This window comes from Protopterus annectens, chromosome 9.part0 (genome assembly GCF_019279795.1).
Source record: "Protopterus annectens isolate FY-2018-M chromosome 9.part0, PAN1.0, whole genome shotgun sequence".
NCBI classification, from domain to species: Eukaryota; Metazoa; Chordata; order Ceratodontiformes; family Protopteridae; genus Protopterus; species Protopterus annectens.
This window is the reverse complement of record NC_056743.1, coordinates 1,828,163,114-1,828,181,082: the sequence shown is the minus strand read 5'-3', so window position 1 is coordinate 1,828,181,082 and position 17,969 is coordinate 1,828,163,114.

Below are 17,969 nucleotides of genomic sequence, written 5' to 3'. Positions count from 1 at the left end.
GTCTCTGCCATCACATGTTACTTTTGTTACAAATCTCCCACCTGTTACTTGTTTACTGTAGCAACTAATGAAATACAAGAATGTGTCATGCATTCATATGAATAAGCAATGCACTCCAGATTGAAACTGAACATCGGGGAATAGATTTGAGGCACCTCCAGTATCCTTACCTGGGAAGTGGCTTCACCCCACACCCATTTCTACTCATGTATTGCAAATCTATAACTTCTCAACACTGGGAAAGAGGGACTATGTAATATCCTTGTTTCCCAATGTTGTTCTATCTGTCTGATGTACTACATAAGTAAGGGGCACAGGATGTACTGCATTCCACACTGGGGGAAACAGGTTTGCTTGATTTAACTCCAAAAATAGTATTCCTACCTGTTACTATTTTCCAGGTAACCAATCTTTAAAGTAATGTTTGGTAAGGCTCTTTTAATGAATGCCATATCAGTTCAATGATATTCATTTTCTGGGCATGTCCCAGCTTAATGTTTTGCTTAAACTGATACTCATTCAAGGCAATTATGTTCTCATTTAATGTAAATGCAACTAGTGAAAAAAAGATTTCTTGTTATTACAGCTCTGAAGAACTATCAGCTGGTGCTGACAAATATTATCATTTAATTCCTTAACATTTTAAGTGAATAAGTGGACTGATATGTAGATCCTTTTCAGACACTGATTGGGCCATAAGAAACGTGATATTTATAGACTATTTAGTACATCCAATTAGTCAGTATGTGTTTATAAATGGAAAAAGTCTGTAAAGATACAAGGAGAACATATAAAATATGCACAGCAGGAAACGGAAATTCAGCATGAAGGCCAGCACCTGCACTTCTGAGGCACAAGTCTCAGCACTGAGCCTCCGCGGTACTCCAGCACACTGCTCTGCTATCTGTTTTGTCTGATTCTTGGCATGCCCTCCTGATGTGGGTGGTTAAAAAGCAGATTTCACCGCTATCACCAGAATTTCTATACACCTATGGGACTTTATCATGTCATAATGTATTAGACACTCAGACCTTCTGGAAGCTCAGTGCCTTGAGTTAGCCCGGCTCTTGTCACATAACAGATGAAAAGAAGCAAGTGATAACATGTTTAGTATTGCAGCTTCTCAACACTGGAATATTCTACCTTCCAATATTCTAGATGATGTTTCCTGTAACATATTAAATCAAAACTAAAACAATATGTATTAATAAAGGTTAAAATATTTTTAAGGTTATAGGCCCATATCTGTTTGTATTCATCTATTCCTGCTTGTCATAACTAAAATATTAAAAAATACGAGATGTCTTAGGTGTTAGCCTCATTCTCTGAATCTGCATTTGTAAGGGGTATATGTAAAAATGTAGAGGCATACTTTTTTATAATACTGATCATATAATGCCATGTTCTGGGCTAGGTATATTACTGATAAAGAAGCAACAGGGTTTATTCCATATGTAAACAGCTTTATAACTTGAGCATCACTGTGATGTTTCAGTGCCTGGGTCACCTCTTTAGAAAAAGCTTTTAGGTCAAGAGAATTTAACCATTTAGTGAAACTGAAGTATATAAATACATCTTGCTGCTGTCGGATCTTCCTGTTGGGTAGCTTTGATGTCACTGTCATAGAAACAGCACAATCACTGAGGTTAGAAACAGATACTGTAATGGCTCCTCCAGGCATGCATCCAGACTTACTGAGTCAAATGCCATTACAAAATAAGCTGCTTTGCCAAAAGGAAAACTATGGCTGATAGCATCAAATAATTGCTTCTTTTAAAAAAAGAACAGCTAATTATAGGCAGCCTATTAGTGGTGAAAGACAAATGGCTGACCTGAACACAAGCACTCAAGCTCTGTTTAGAATATTTGTTTAGCTAATAAATATTTTCAACGTATAGCTCTTCTAAGAGATTTATCTATATTTTCCCTACGGGTTACTTCCCCTGAAATGACAGACTGCAGTGAAAATATAATCACCTTTATCAATAAGCTCATGTATTTCATGGGGTTTCATTTTTTAGATCAAAAAAGCATTATTTTTTGATCTTTGGAAGAAATAATGTCTACATATTTTTGTATTTTCATAGGTATTTCTTACTTGCTACAGATGTTGTATGCTTATCCAGGTCTGTTTAAAATTATTTCATGCTGCTAATTATGTGACATCCACAGGCAATTTAAATCTGTAGAGTAAAATCTGTACTGCAGAGATCTGTAAATTGGAAATATGCAATTGAAAAGTTTCCTTCACGGAGAGACATGAAGGGGATACAGAATAATCAGATGGCTCTATAACAAAACTAGCACCTTGCTAGATGGAATCCTACTAACTTCAAGGTATGATTTATGAAGGTGCACAGAGGCTTTGGGGTAACTGTTTATAAGCTGTACATTTGACAGATCATGTATATGAAAATGTGGTAACTGTAAGATAAACATATCATGTATATGGAAAGGTGGTAATTGTAAGATAAAGTATAGCATATAAAAGATACAGGGTGGCAAGGTGCATAAGACAGAAGTCACAATAGTGAGGGTGACACATAAAATATAATGCATTTATGTATGGACTTTTTAGATCAAATTCTAATTCTCTTCAAAAAAATGAGAATATAATCATTTTATCCCTGTTCCCATGCAGGTGGTTTATGTTCTTACTCCCCCTTTCTGTTTAGTTAGAAACACTATTCAACCTACAAGTGTCTTCACTCTCAGGATAAGCAGTAATATTGACAGAGAGAGAGAAGAGTTGCTGGCAATGAAATAACATATCTATGCCCATCCTGTGATAGCAGAATTGTGGAAGATGACAGCACAAATGTTTCAGAGTCAGACAGCTCAGAAGTAATTGCCTACCTATCTGTTCTTGACATAGCTTTCTGGTATGGAAATGTGGGATGTGCTCTCATCAGATCAAGAGTGAGGACAGCCTGTAAGATCAACTGTGATGTAGTGCTGACAGAGTCAAAAAGAACAGATGTGCATCATGGTGACATGATGGTCATCATAATTAAACGGGTTTGCCACTCGGGCATTCCAAATACCCGCTGGTATGTGATAACAGTCCATATGTCAATACCCATGGTTTTAAATAGATCACAATCTGTGAAATTGCAAAATTCTTTCTCTTCCTTTTTCTCAATCTATGTGTCCCTCAGAGTTCAGTTATTGGGCCACTGATGCTTAAGATTTTTATAAATCGGCTCCATACTGCCAGTATGCATGCCTCCATCAAACAGTCCTACCAGTAAACATGCCTTCTTAAATACAGTACTACCAGTAATCATGCCTCTGTCATACAGTACTGCCAGTAAATGTCTCCGTCAAGATAGTCTTGTCAGTAAACATGCCTCCAACAACAGAGCACTGCCAGTAAACATGCCTCCATCTTACAGTACTGCCAGTAAACCTGCCTCCAACATACTGTGCTGCCAGTAAACATGCCTCCTTCAATACAATACTGCCAGTAAACATCCCTCCATTATACAGTATTGCCAGTAAACATGCCTCCATTATACAGTACTGCCAGGAAACATGCCTCCATTAAGAGCACTACCAGTAAGCATGCCTCCATCAACAATGCTGCTAGTAAACATGCCTCCATCAATATAGTAAAACTAGCAAACATGCCTCTATCAATACAGTATTGCCAGTAAACATGCTTCCATCAATATAGTCCTGCCAGTAAACATGCCTCCATCAATACAGTACTGCCAGTAAACATGCCTCCAGCATACAGTGCAGCTGGTAAACATGCCTCCATCATACAGTACTACAGTAAACATCTCCATCTTACAGTACTGCCAATAAATATTCATCTGTCAATACAGGACAGCCAGTAAATATGCCTCCATCATACAGTACAGGCAGTAGACATGCCTCCATCAATATAGTACAGCAAATAAACCTGCCTCCATCATACATCACTGCCAGCAAACACGCCTCCATCATACAGTAGTGCCAGTAAACATACCTCTATAATACAGTACTGCCAGTAAACATGCTTCCATTAACAGCACTACCTGTAAACATGCCTCCATCAACAGTGTGGCCAGAAAGCATGCCTCCATCAATAAAGTGCAGGTAACAAATATGCCTCTATCAATACAGTACTGGCAGTAAACATGTCTTCATCATAAAGTGCTGCCAGTAAACATGCCTCCATCATGCAGTACTGCCAGTAAACAAGCCTCAGTCATACAGTACAGCCAGTAAACATGCCTCCATCAATACAATCATGCCAGTAAATACACCTCCTTCTTGCAATACTGCATGTAAGCATGCCTCCATCATATAGTACTACAAGTAAACATGTCTCCATCTTACTGTACTTCCAATAAACATGTCTCTGTCAATACAGTACAGCAAGTAAACATGCATTTGTTGTACAGGACTGCCAGCAAATATGCCTCCATTGTAGAATACAGACAGTGAACATGCCTCCATCATACAGTAGTGCCAGTAAACATGCCTCTATGATACAGTACTGCCAGTAAACATGCCTCCATTAGCAGCACTATCGGTAAACATGCCTCCATCAACAGTGTTGCCAGAAAACATGCCTCCATCAATACAATACAGGTAACACACATGTCTCTATCAATACAGTACTATCAGTAAACATGCCTTCATCATATAGTGCTGCCAGTAAACATGCCTCCATTAACAGCAATACCGGTAAACATGCCTCCATTAGCAGTGTTGCCAGAACACATACCTCCATCAATATAGTAGAGCTAACAAACATGCCTCTATCAATACAGTACTGCCAGTAAACATGCCTTCATCATACAGTGCTGCCAGTAAACATGCCTCCATCATGCAGTACTGCCATTAAACATGCCTCAATCATACAGTACAGCCAGTAAACATGCCTCCATCAATACAATCATGCCAGTAAATATGCCTCCTTCTTGCAATACTGCCTGTAAACATGCCTGCATCATACAGTACTACAAGTAAACATGTCTCTATCTTACAGTACTGCCAATAAACATGCCTCTGTCAATACAGTACAGCAAGTAAACATGCCTCTGTTGTACAGTACTGCCAGCAAATATGCCTCCATTGTAGACTACAGCCAGTAAACATGCCTCAATCATACAGTACTGCCAGTAAACATGCCTCCATCATACAGTGCAGCTGGCAAACATGCCTCCATCATACAGTACTGCCAGTAAACATGCTTCCATCTTACAGTACTGCCAGTAAACATGCTTCCATCAACACAGTACTGTCCGTAAACCTGCCTCCAGCATACAGTGCTGCAAGTAAACATGTCTCTTTTAATACAATACCATCAGTAAACATGCCTCCATTATACACTACTGTCAGTAAACATGCCTCCATCATATAGTACTGCCAGTAAACATGCCTCTATTATATAATACTGCCAGTAAACATGGGTCCATTAACAGCACTAGTGATAAACCTGCCTCCATCAACAGTGCTGCCCTGTAAATATGCCTGCATCAATACAGTACAGCTAGCAAACATGCTTCTATCAATGCAGTACTTCCAGTAAACATGCATCAGTCATACAGTGCTGCCAGTAAAAACACCTCCATCATACAATACTGCCAGTAAATGTGCCTTCTTCTTACAATACTACCTGTGAACATGCATTCACCATACAGTGCTGCCAGTAAACATGCCTCCATCATACAGTAGTGCCAGTAAACATGCCTCTATTATACAGTACTGCCAGTAACCATGCCTCCATTAACAGCACTACTGGTAAACATGCCTCCATCAACAGTGTTGCCAGAAAACATGCCTCTGTCAATACAATGCAGCTAAAAAACATGCCTCTATCAATACAGTACTGCCAGTAAACTTCCTTTATCATATAGTGTTGCCAGTAAACATGTCTCCATCATACAGTACTGCCAGTAAACATGCCTCAATCATACAGTACAGCTAGTAAACATGCCTCCATCAATACAATCATGCCAGTAAATATGCCTCCTTCTTGCAATACTGCCTGTAAACACACCTCCATCATACAGTACTACCAGTAAATGTCTCTGTCTTATAGTACTGCCAATAAAGATGCCTCTGTCAGTATAGTACAACAAGTAAACATGCCTCTGTTGTACAGTACTGCCAGCAAATATGCCTACATTGTAGAATACAGCCAGTAAGCATGCCTCCATCATACAGTACTGCCAGTAACCATGCCTCCATCATACAGTGCAGCTGGCAAACATGCCTCCATCATACAGTACCACCAGTAAACCTGCTTCCATCTTACAGTGCTGCCAGTAGATATGCTGCCATCAATACAGTACTGCCAGTAAACATTCCTCCATCATACAGGACTGTCAGTAAACATGCTTCCATCAACACAGTACTGTCAGTAAACCTGCCTCCAGCATACAGTGCTGCCAGTAAACATGTGTCCTTTAATAAAATACTGTCAGTAAACATGCCTCCATTAAACAGTACTGTCAGTAAACATGCCTCCATCATACAGTACTGCCAGTAAACATGCCTCTATTATATAGTATTGGCAGTAAACATACTTCTATTAACAGCACTACTGATAAACCTGCCTCCATCAACAGTGCTGCCCAGTAAATATGCCAACATCAATACAGTACAGCTAGCAAACATGCTTCTATCAATACAGTACTTCCAGTAAACATGCCTCAGTCATACAGTGCTGCCAGTAAACACACCTCCATCGTACAGTACTGCCAGTAAATGTGCCTTCTTCTTACAATTCTACCTGCAAACATACCTCCATAATATAGTACTGCCAGTAAACATCTCCAGCTTACAGTACTGCCAATAAATATGCCTCTGTCAATACAGTACAACCAGGAAATATGCCTCCATCATAGAGTACAGCCAGTAGACATTCCTCCATCAATACAGTGCAGCAAGTAAACATTCCTCCATTCATTGTACAGTACTGCCAGCAAACATGCCTCCATCATACAGTACAGCTAGAAGATATGCCTAAATCATACAGTACTACCAGTAGACATGCCTTTATCCATACAGTACACCCAGTAAAAAGGCTGCCATCATACAGTGCTGCCAGTAATATGCCTCCATCATACAGTACAGCCAGTAAAAATACCTCCATCATACAGTTTGCTGATGACTCTCTGTACTTCTCTTATGTTTTTAGATTATGGACATCCTTAGCTCTTCCTTTCAAACAAACTGCCAACAGTACATCTGTTAAGCCCAAATTCAAACATGCAATGGATGCAACCAATGCAATGTTAGGTCCTGCTAGAGTGAGTCCTGAAACATGGAGACTGAATGGCAGAGAAATCAGACTTGTATATACCAAGTCCGAGATGATATTTCTCGGAATATTCACTTTTCTCCAAGGTATGGGGATCTTGGAGTTGATATATGTAAGTTTGAGGGTGCATGGGAAGCAGGGGTACATTGGGGCTTGTCAACCCCCTGCAAAAAGAAGTTTTAAGGAGAAGACAGGTTTTTGAAATTCACTTTTCTCCTGTGTTTTTGGTCTTTTTTTTTTTTTGTTTGCTTTGTTTTTTTTGTTTGTTTTTTTCAGCACACATCACTTTGAGTACTGACATTTCATTAGGGAGCCCTAATGGACTCTTAATTATGCTCCTGCTTTACACCTGACCAGTCCCTCTGTAAACCGTTGATGAGATAACAGTAATCAGTACGCTGCCTACTTTGGGTCTGATTCCAAAAGACTTGCTCTCAATGTAAGTGACCATTTGCACTGATAGCAGGTCTTTTGAAATTTGGCCCCCAGTGTAAGACTGTTTATATATAGGCTTTACACCAAAATACATCAGTTACACTGAGAGCAAGTCTTTCAAAACTGGGACAAGCTTACATTGAGATCAACTCTTTTGGAATCTGGCCCTTTGTCTCTTACTCTTACATTCTGCTTTAGACCTTCTATACACCCTTGACTGCTGTCACACTTCTCACCTACTCGACTCTTTTTTTCCTTCCACACGGCTGAAATCTTCTCAAACCTACCTGCTTCTGCACTCAACTTCACCATGAAACTAAATTGTATTTTATCAAATTTCTTGCTTTTAGTTTTTCTCATTCTGTAAATTAGGGTGGGTCTGTTTTGATTGTAAACATTTTTACACCATATGTACTACTTAGTAAAAATTAGCTTTAACAGTCATTGAAGTATATGGAGCTTTTCTACCCAGGCCTCTGATGAAAATAAGCGCTTGTATTTTTGCCCATTCAGATCATCACAAAAATCAAGCGCTAATAGTAAATAAATAAACTTGTGAAAATTAGCTGGCATAGCCGACATATGTCCATAAACCATGAAGGGACTTATCACTGTTTCTGAGTTGATCAGTAAGTGCAGTGTAATTTGACTGTAAATGCATTGTTGTCAACCCTGTATGGACTAAGGAAATTGCACAGCAAAAAAAAAAAAAAACACACTCCAGCTGAGAATAACAACAGTGTCCTGACTGCAGATAGTTTTTCTAATACTGATAACCACCGTTTTTTTTTTTTTAATAAAATGTTGTACCTCAAGAGCCAAGAAGGACAGAGAGAACTGTGCAAAGCAAACATTTCAATACAAATATACAAGATAAGAACATGAATATTCTGTAGCAGAAAATGCAGAGGCAGAACAAAGGAAAAGGCTGAAGTCGAATTTGGAGATGGGGATGCTTTTAAGCATTTCAAATCTTCAAAGTGAATTTTATGAGTAGAATTAAAACAATTGATTATTTTATGGCTGTGTTTTTCTTTTGTTTCTAGTTGAACACCTACCCCAAGATTTAATGAAATCTGTGTAGGCATAGTGTAGAGTCTACATGGAAATTACCATGTCCGTGTATGCGGTTCTCCCTTAGTGGAGAGATGACATGCATATTCATGATGGCGTGTTGCTGAGGCAGACCCGTGGAACACAGTTATTGAATCAGTGTAGGGATTGTGTAATTAACTGTGTCTGCAGATGAGTAACACACCCTCTGTACTGTCCAAGTGCATTATATCTATGTATTTAATTTTTTTTCAAGTTTGCACAGCACAGCATGGAGTGCAGCAAGTGACGCATGCCAGACATCTAAAATAGAAACTGGGTACATTTAATCTGTGATGCAAAGGTCAAATTTAAGCATAGCTTAGCAGGTTTGCATGGACTGGTGCTGTGCTTAGCAGTGCTTAAAGTTAGCTCTGAGGTATATGTAAAAGTACAGCCAAGTGATTAGAGTTATGGCTTTATGTACAGTAGGGGCAGGGTTTGAATACATGGAAGGACAATTAAGCATTTATTTTCCAAAGACAAATTATTGTGGTTATTTTTCAATGCTGATGTGCTGTGCTCAGTTAAAGCAGTGATTTGCATTACTTGGCTGTGCTTAGCTTGTTTGGGCACTGCTAAGCACTGCTCAGCTCAGCTGCACTGGTTGGTGCGGTGCCAAGTGATGCGCCACATTTTTAAAAATTACTCAGTGGTGTGTAATGGTGGGAAAGCAGGCTATATTAAGCTCAGCAGGTGGGAATACAGCATAACCAGTTGGAGTTTGAACTGTGCAGTAACTAAAGCAGACATCGGAAAGGGTGTGCACTTCTGGGCACAACAGTGGGGCATTCTGTAGTCCAGGGTCATTGTAAACTCCTGATGAAAGACCATGAAGACCAGCTGCTGCAGGGGCTGTTCCAGGGCTCAGAGTGCAAGGCAGAGTCCTGGGACCAGCTGGCATGTCATCTCATCAGTGCTACAGGTATCCCTCACACAGGTGAGCAGGTATGTCATGACTATGATGACCTGAAGTGTCTGAAGGGTATCTTCTGAACACCTGGGTCTGGGTCAGGCTGGGAATGTCTCACAAGTTTTTATGTAGTGTTACCATTGTTTTACCAATACCTAATCTGAATGTTTGATAGCTATGCATAATGGTGTGCTTTTCTTCCCACAGCTGCAGAGGAGGGAGCTCACAATCTAGATGCACATGCTGAGCATCTGTCCAGGTTGCACTGTGAATGTGGTGAGTGCAAATTAATTTGCATTCTATAGTCAAATAAGCAAGAAAGAGTAAAGCATTAACTGCCAATAGGTATATACAGTAAAGATTTGTGTATTGCTATGAATGTGGATGTAGATCTGTAGTGCAATGACTACTACCAGCTATAGTGCAGTAAACAAGGAAGACTAAAGCATTAACCCTGATAACGTAAATGAAATAAAGTTTTTATTGTAATAATTGTGGAATTACAGCTCTACTGCAACACCTGCATTACATCAACTGTTGTGCAATAAAGACAAAGCTATACCAGTAACTGCATGAATGTACCCCTAATAAAGCTGTGTTGTGCAATATGCATGTAATTAGGGCTGTCTTGCATGAACTTGATTATGACAACTGCTGTTAAACACACACTAATACAACTATCAGCCTCAAGGTATAGCTAATAGTGTTTTTCAATAACTGTTCGGAGCTGTATTACAAAAAATGCATTATGATACCTGTTCTGCAATAACATCTGAATCAATATCATTAACACCCAAGGTATATTGTGTATATTAGGATTGTCTTGTGTTAACCATTGCATTTCAAATATATGCATTCAGGCTGTGAGGTATGGTGCTGCAAGCAAGTATGACAGTGTAATATCTGTAGACTGCAAATATACTATTTGCAACTGTATATGGGTGAGGTAGCCAACCCAATAATCTGATATGGTTAATAGACTTCACAGATATTTCCACCCACTAACAGTATATTGTGTACACCTGCATTCTGTGTATTAATGCCTAGTGTACCTAGTATCTCTGTCATGCATTAATCTAATGCATGTGTGTTCAACTGGCACTGCAGTCTCGTATAAAACTGTAGTACTTTTACCAGGTCATATTTTGTTTCCAGGTGAGCTCTAGACAAATATCAGTCAGCCAGTAATCAGCAGTGGCTCAGGAACTCAGTTTGTTAAATGCTCTGTCTGAAGTACATTTTGTCACACACAGAGCAGGGTTCGAATCCAGTGCCATGTAGTACTAAATATTAGTGAATCAGTTATGTAGTGATGACAGATGTTCTTTCCATAGGAAATGCAGGTAAATGGGTGATGTAGCCCTTATTTTGAGTAAATAATTTATGTGCTCAGATGTAACAGACTGTTAACAGCATTGACCAAGAATGTGATAAGACATCATAAAATAAACGCAAAAAGAACAATAATAATAAAATAAAATAAAATAAATAAAATGTGCAATCTTGGTATGGCTGTATGCCTGGAGTGTCTGTGAAAGTTTGCTGAAGTTCTATCCCCATGCCTGCCAAGGAAGGCATGATAGTCGTTTAGTCTCTGTACTGTACACATACATGTCTCTCAAGTGTCACAATGTCATGGAATGTAAGTACTGTTGTGTAATCTCTCTGTCACAGATGTATCATTGACAGGATTACAGCAACTGCACAGTAACACTACATCAGTCCACAGTACACTTTGGTAGTTATATAGGTCCACCTGATGTGTAAGTGTTATCTGTATTTGTGTACCTGAAGGTGTTACTTCTTAGCCCATACTGTCTCATGTGGATAGCTTGAGAGGTATGTATGTGCTACAGAAGCTATAGGGAACTGTTATACACAAAGGAGGGACAGAACTGTAGAGTATATAGCAGTACTGTTGTAAACTATATAACCTGTACTGGTATTAATGGACTTATTTCTCTCTCTCCCCACCCCTTATCTTCATTTAAATGTATCATTGTTATTCATTGGTTATGGTTTACTATTAACATATGTTGTTCTCTAAACTTTATTTTGGAACATACATCTCAACTGTACAGATTTTTGCACAATGTCCAGATTTTTGGCTCATATTTTTGGCCTGTTCCTGATAAAATTTGTGGTTTTGCTGGCTAATCACTGGGATGATCTGAGGATTGAAGTCATTAAATAATGACATACTTTTGAGTTTCAGACTTCAACTGCTTCAGAAAATGTATGTTAAAACAAACACTGTCACTCTAGCAACATTCTAAGTTTATAAGAGCAATATTTAAAATATATCCCTATTTTTGGGCCTTTGTCCACTCCATTTTGTTGGACTTTGTCCAGATTTCTTGTGCTAAGAGATTGAGATGTATGTTTTGGGGCATGTGTTTTATTATTCTTATGTATTACAATGACTGCACATTAACGTATCTTGCAGAATTACCTATGTTGTTGGCCTTATGCCATAACTGTTACTGGCATGCTGTTAATATACTGACTGTTATGTTATTTATTGTTGTGTTTCATGTAATATGCACTGATATGTTAATGGATTATTTCTGATGTTCTGGCATGCTGTTATAACTAACAAAATGTTTTGTTCATAACTAATCTATACACATTGCTATATCTCTATCATCACAGCATGACAGGGTAGGCCAGTTCCTGCTGATCTGCCTACCCTACCTCAGCTGGCCTTGGCACCAGGTACCAGCGCATCTGAGACCCAGGCCAGTGGTGCCCCACTGCTGGCCCTGCACTGCCCTCGGGTTGAACCGCTTCAGGTGTAGGGCCTGTCCCCCCTGGGAGCAGTGGCAGAGGGTCAGTAGACACCCAAGCTCAACTACTGGCCATGGTGCACAGGATTGTGCATAGGAGCTTTCAACAATGCCTGTGCCATATTGAGGGCAAACTCGACAACTTGCCAAGGCCTGGTGGTCCTAGCACCCACCTCCCAGCACAGTCACCTTCGGGGCAGTGAAGGAGCAGTGTTGACTGCCCTTGAGTGAGGATGTCAGTCACACTGCTGCCATCTAGGGGCACATGCATCCCTGATTCCACAACATCCTCCCCATCCAAGGTGTTTGTCCCCCTCATGTATCACATACCGCCCCTGTATGCTGTCTTGTCTGTCTGCAAATGCAACCTCTCCTCCCCAACTTACTTCCCTTCACTAACATTCCACTGTCTCCTTAAAAAAATGGGCACCTATCCCACAAAACAAATATTGTCCCATACATATCTCTCCATTTCGCACGTGTCCACTGGACAAAACTAAGTAGGTCCAATTGGCTTGACAACACATTTATGTTGTCCTCACCCCTTCCTTGTGGGGTTTGTGGGTCCATATTCATGTATAAAATCTGTACAAATGCACAGCCATTGCTGTACAAGAAATGGAAAACTATGGTCCTCTCCTACACTCTTCTTGCACATCCATACCTGCCTTTCAGTATGTTTTCCCCCTGCTTGCACTAATTTCACCACTCTCCTATCACCCCCATTTTCTTTTCTTTTTAACATTTTAGGATGGGTTTGCACAGAGAGAAGCACAATCCAGCACAAACTCATTTAAATGTGCTTTAATGTGTCTTAATGATCTTATGTGTTTCTCACAGTGTTAGGCACATCTGCAAAATAATCACCGCTGCCATGTCTCAAACCCAGGCCTTTATCAACTACAGCATAGTGCATTACCCCACTAAGCCACTCAGCTTTAAATTCATACACGTGTTTCCAGCACAATATACTGGTTGCCACTGACAGACTGCAAGCACATCTACAGGAAAAGATGGGACTGTACCTGGGACTCTGGTGCAAAAAGTACACCAGTACATAGCCAAACAAATAATAATAATAATAATGTGAGGCCTGAGACAGCAGGTAAATGTACCCTTTTATCAGCAACATCTTTTAACACACCTGTTAAGGCAGCAATGGCAAAGTACATGTGTACAACTGGGATCCTGCTGTAGAACAACTGCCTTTGACAGCGATGCACATAATGATGGATTTAGACGTGTCACAGATTGTATGTATGCACATATATCTTTCAAACACAGCTGCTGCAACAGTGACTCAATACCTTAGTCTATTAGATGCCTTGCATGCAGTGCATTTTGCCATCAAGTCCTGGGTTTGAATCCAGTGTGTTGCACTTCAATTACATTGTTGTGAACACAAGTAATGACTGAGTCATGCAATTTTAACCCACACAGGTTGCTGCTACTGAATTAACTGCTACCATGTTTGTAAGTCAAAGGCCTGTAGGTAAGGACACACTTCACATATTCATATAGCCTAACTATATGTCGCCTACTACTCTGTGATTGGCACTGTTACATAACAGATGTACCCTAAGCACACATCTGGACTGGACTGTAAAGGGTACCCTTACCCTGGCTCTACTGTAATGACAGAGCTGAAACTGCTGCCTCAGTTACATATACAGCTTGCTGTCCTCCAAAGTGTTCACACTCTCCCCATGTGTCCTAGGCTGCAGCAGCAGCTGCAGTTTGGAACATATGCAGCTGTATGTTAAGCTAGCTACTACAGACATCCAATACCTCACAACCCCCTAGAAAAAGGGATCCAGACAAAACCACACATAAAGTGTGGGGGGTCAAAGGTCCAGTGACAGGGATATGTTTCACAGATTGCCCCTACAAACATAGTGAGCTGATAGAATAACAGCTACTGCAGCAGATGCATATTCTGATGGGTATGATGTCTGACACTCACATGTCACTCTCTCCTTACTGACCACAACCCACAATGTTTACCACTGAACTGCCAGATAATCACAATGTCATGGGACAATGGCCAAACATATCATGCCATACTGGACATACTTCATAAATCTCAACTGTGGACAGTATTTGTAGCTACCAGCTGTGAAGCTGCAGTCTCCACACCTCAATAATATCCATCCCAAAGACTAAGAAAGGGGCCAAGGCCTACATGAAGCCCTTAAATATTGCAATGTGGTGCCTTGTCATTGGCTAATGAAAGTGCAACCTAGCTATTTTGGATGCAGTTAGCAAGTCTGTGCCACAGATTGGTGCACAGGCAATCATCTGTTAATGAGCATTACCTACAAAAGGCTATCAACTGCTTATGAGGAACAGGTCTGTATATTGCTTTATTCAGACAAACAGAGGTTCTGCAAGCTGTTTGTAGAGGTTCTGGTCAAAATAGGATTACTTCACTCTACCAAGTATGTAATGCATGTCCCCATAAAATGGGATGCAGATGGAAGGAAGGAGGTATGGGGAATAGGGATTACAAGAGTAGGCCTATATTACATCTATGGTATTGACATGTTGGTGATACTCTGCTGTCCAACAGCTACAGGCATGTCTCTCAACTGTCCCTGCTTTGAGTCATATCACAGCTCTGCCCCTGTTACTCCCTCGTATAACTGTCAGCTTTTGTAGGAAAGCTAGTGGATTATGAGTTAGACATATTGACAGTAAATAAGGGTGTACACAACTATCAAATGATGAACTGCAATTCACCTCCTCTCAATCTGTCAATGTCACACAGAAATAGTTCTGACATTGTAAAGGTATCCCCGACTGTCCCTGATGTACTCGGGCTACATCAATGTTTTGTTGATATTCGTACCTCATTGCATGAGAGCTATGGCTAACATACCTGTCAACCCCTTACAGCAGGAATTCAGGTCATAGCCATAATTAAAGGGGGACACAGACCCAAACTCGGCGACAGAGTATACATATTGATATTGGCATGCAAACTAAGAGCATGAATAGACTAACAGATATTACTGTAGAATAAGTGTTTTCTGAGGGTCTGGCGTGTGACAGCCAGATTGTCTATAGTCTGACAACAGCCATCAATGATTGGCCAACTATTTGTCAGACATCCATGTGTGTGCCAAAAGAACCACATCTATGAGGCACATGTTCACATTCTGGAATCATCTGTGTAGTGGAGAGGTATGATGCCTACAGGAAAGATATACTGCAGCAGGTTTGCATTGCTGTCTGTCATTGTAGCACACTGGTGTTGCTGGATTGTCCCCATATAGTTGTTGTAGTAGCACACAGCTATTTGTCTGACAGTGGCTGTATGACATAGTAGTGGGACTTTGCCCACAGGGGACATACCACAGTAGACTGCAGGGATGGATGTAGAGACATACAGCAAATTCTGTCACCTCACACAAGGACATAACTGGTATTGCTACTATCTTAGTGATAGCCACACTTGTAGTTTGTTGATAGATTGTGGGGTATGCCATGAGGGACCAGTGGGTAATGCAGCCCATTTTGCTTGTACAGGGTCTGTACATCATGTACATCCATGTATCTGGTCCTCTAATGTATTCACCTGTTGTTGCCTTGCAGGTATGATGTATAGACAGAGACATCCTCCATTTTCATCTGCAGAAAATGATGCTATAGTGGATGCCCTCAGACTCAACCATCACATCCTGCTGTCATGGGGTTGCCACAATCAAGAACAGCAGGCATCATTGTGGGCCGACTTTGTGTGGGCTATTAATGATATTGGCCAACTGGACAGGACTAAAGAGCAGGACTGACACTGGGCCACAGACATGATCAATGCCGCACATCAAAGGGCAGCTGCTGTTGCCAGGGATCATGCTGCCACTGGTGGAGGGCCTGAAACACAACAACCACTCTCAGCCACAGAGTAATTCCTAGTGAACCTAGGATCAACCCACAGCTCCCAGCCAACCATCATGCCATATATCCTGGAGGTGAGTGCCATAGTGTCCACATTAGAGGAGTGTCCAGATATGCTGACTCTTCTGCTCACCAGTATATTACAGTTGCAATCTTTGTGGCAGACTCTACAGACCAGTACATGGGTGTCAGGTCTATCTGCATTGGAGGGGGGTTGGCTTATAACTGCAGTTGTGCACACATACATAGACTGCCAGCAATATAGCCACTATCACATTAGCTACTGTACATGTGGATATATATACATATTACCTTGTAGCATTGCAACATTCGATGTTACTGACAATGCCCGTTCCTCACCTTTTCACAGGTACATCAGGTGTGGCTGGAATTCATGGTCCTGCACTTGGTAAGTGTCATACTGTTGTTTTGCCTGAGCAGATATACCCTATGAATGTTAAGGGCTACCATTTTGCCTTCTGCACAAGTGTTCTGCTTAGCTAGAGTAAAATAATTGTATATTCCATTTTAGAGCAGTTAACTACAGTGCATAGCCTAGGGAATGACTGATGTGTATTTGTATAGACATTAACGTGTTTGCACTTACAGTTATGAGCAACTATGCAGCCTGCTACATATGAGGCAATTACTCGAAGATGCCCATTCAGACACAATAGGGAGAAGGTACACACCTGAGGTAGTGGTATTACAACTGACATAGCATTGTTGAGATAGGTGTACTGGGTTTAATGTGTATTTTTGTCACATAAGCTGTCATATTGCATATCTCACTGGTGTACTGAACTGGAAACATTACCCAAATGTAGCTGACGTGCATGTTATACAGGGCTTGGGTTGTCTGTGTAAGTTGTTGTGAGTGTGTGTGTTATGCGTGGGATCAGAGATGAGAAGATGTGGGACATGTGATGCAGTTGTGGATCCTCATCTGTATGAGTCTGTATTACCATACATAATATTGCAGGTGATAATGTATGACTTTTGTCTTGCTTCTCACAGGTGAACAGGGGGGTTGGAGTCTGTCCCCCTCACAACCTGATGTCAGTGTCTCATGAGACTCTGATGATGATGGCTGCCATAGTGAGGCACAGTTGAGGTTGTCGGTAACTGAATCTGTCCCAGAGGTTGACATCCGTCTTCTGCCCCCATTGTCCCCACACACAGTCTGCCTCCACATACCCAGTCACTAAAACACCACAGCTATTGACAGTCAGAGGGTGGTGACATAGTACAGGACATTGTGAGAACTATGGCATCAGTGAGTGTAGACACGAGCCATAGCCAGACAGCTGTTGAGGTCCCAAAAAGACAGATTGACAGGGGTGCTTGAAGGAGTGCTGTTGCCATCCACTTGCTGTTAGAGGTGCCACATTGCAGATAACTTGCAGCATGTTCTGGACTGCCATGGAAGCACAGGCATGAGCTGAATGCAACACCAGACAGATGCTTAGAGTTATGGATGCAGCACAGTTTGATATCCTTGACTGCCTCCACTGCACTGGTGACACAATGGAATGTTTCATTGATGTAGTGGACAGATGGTGGGCTCAGACAGTATCTCTCTTTG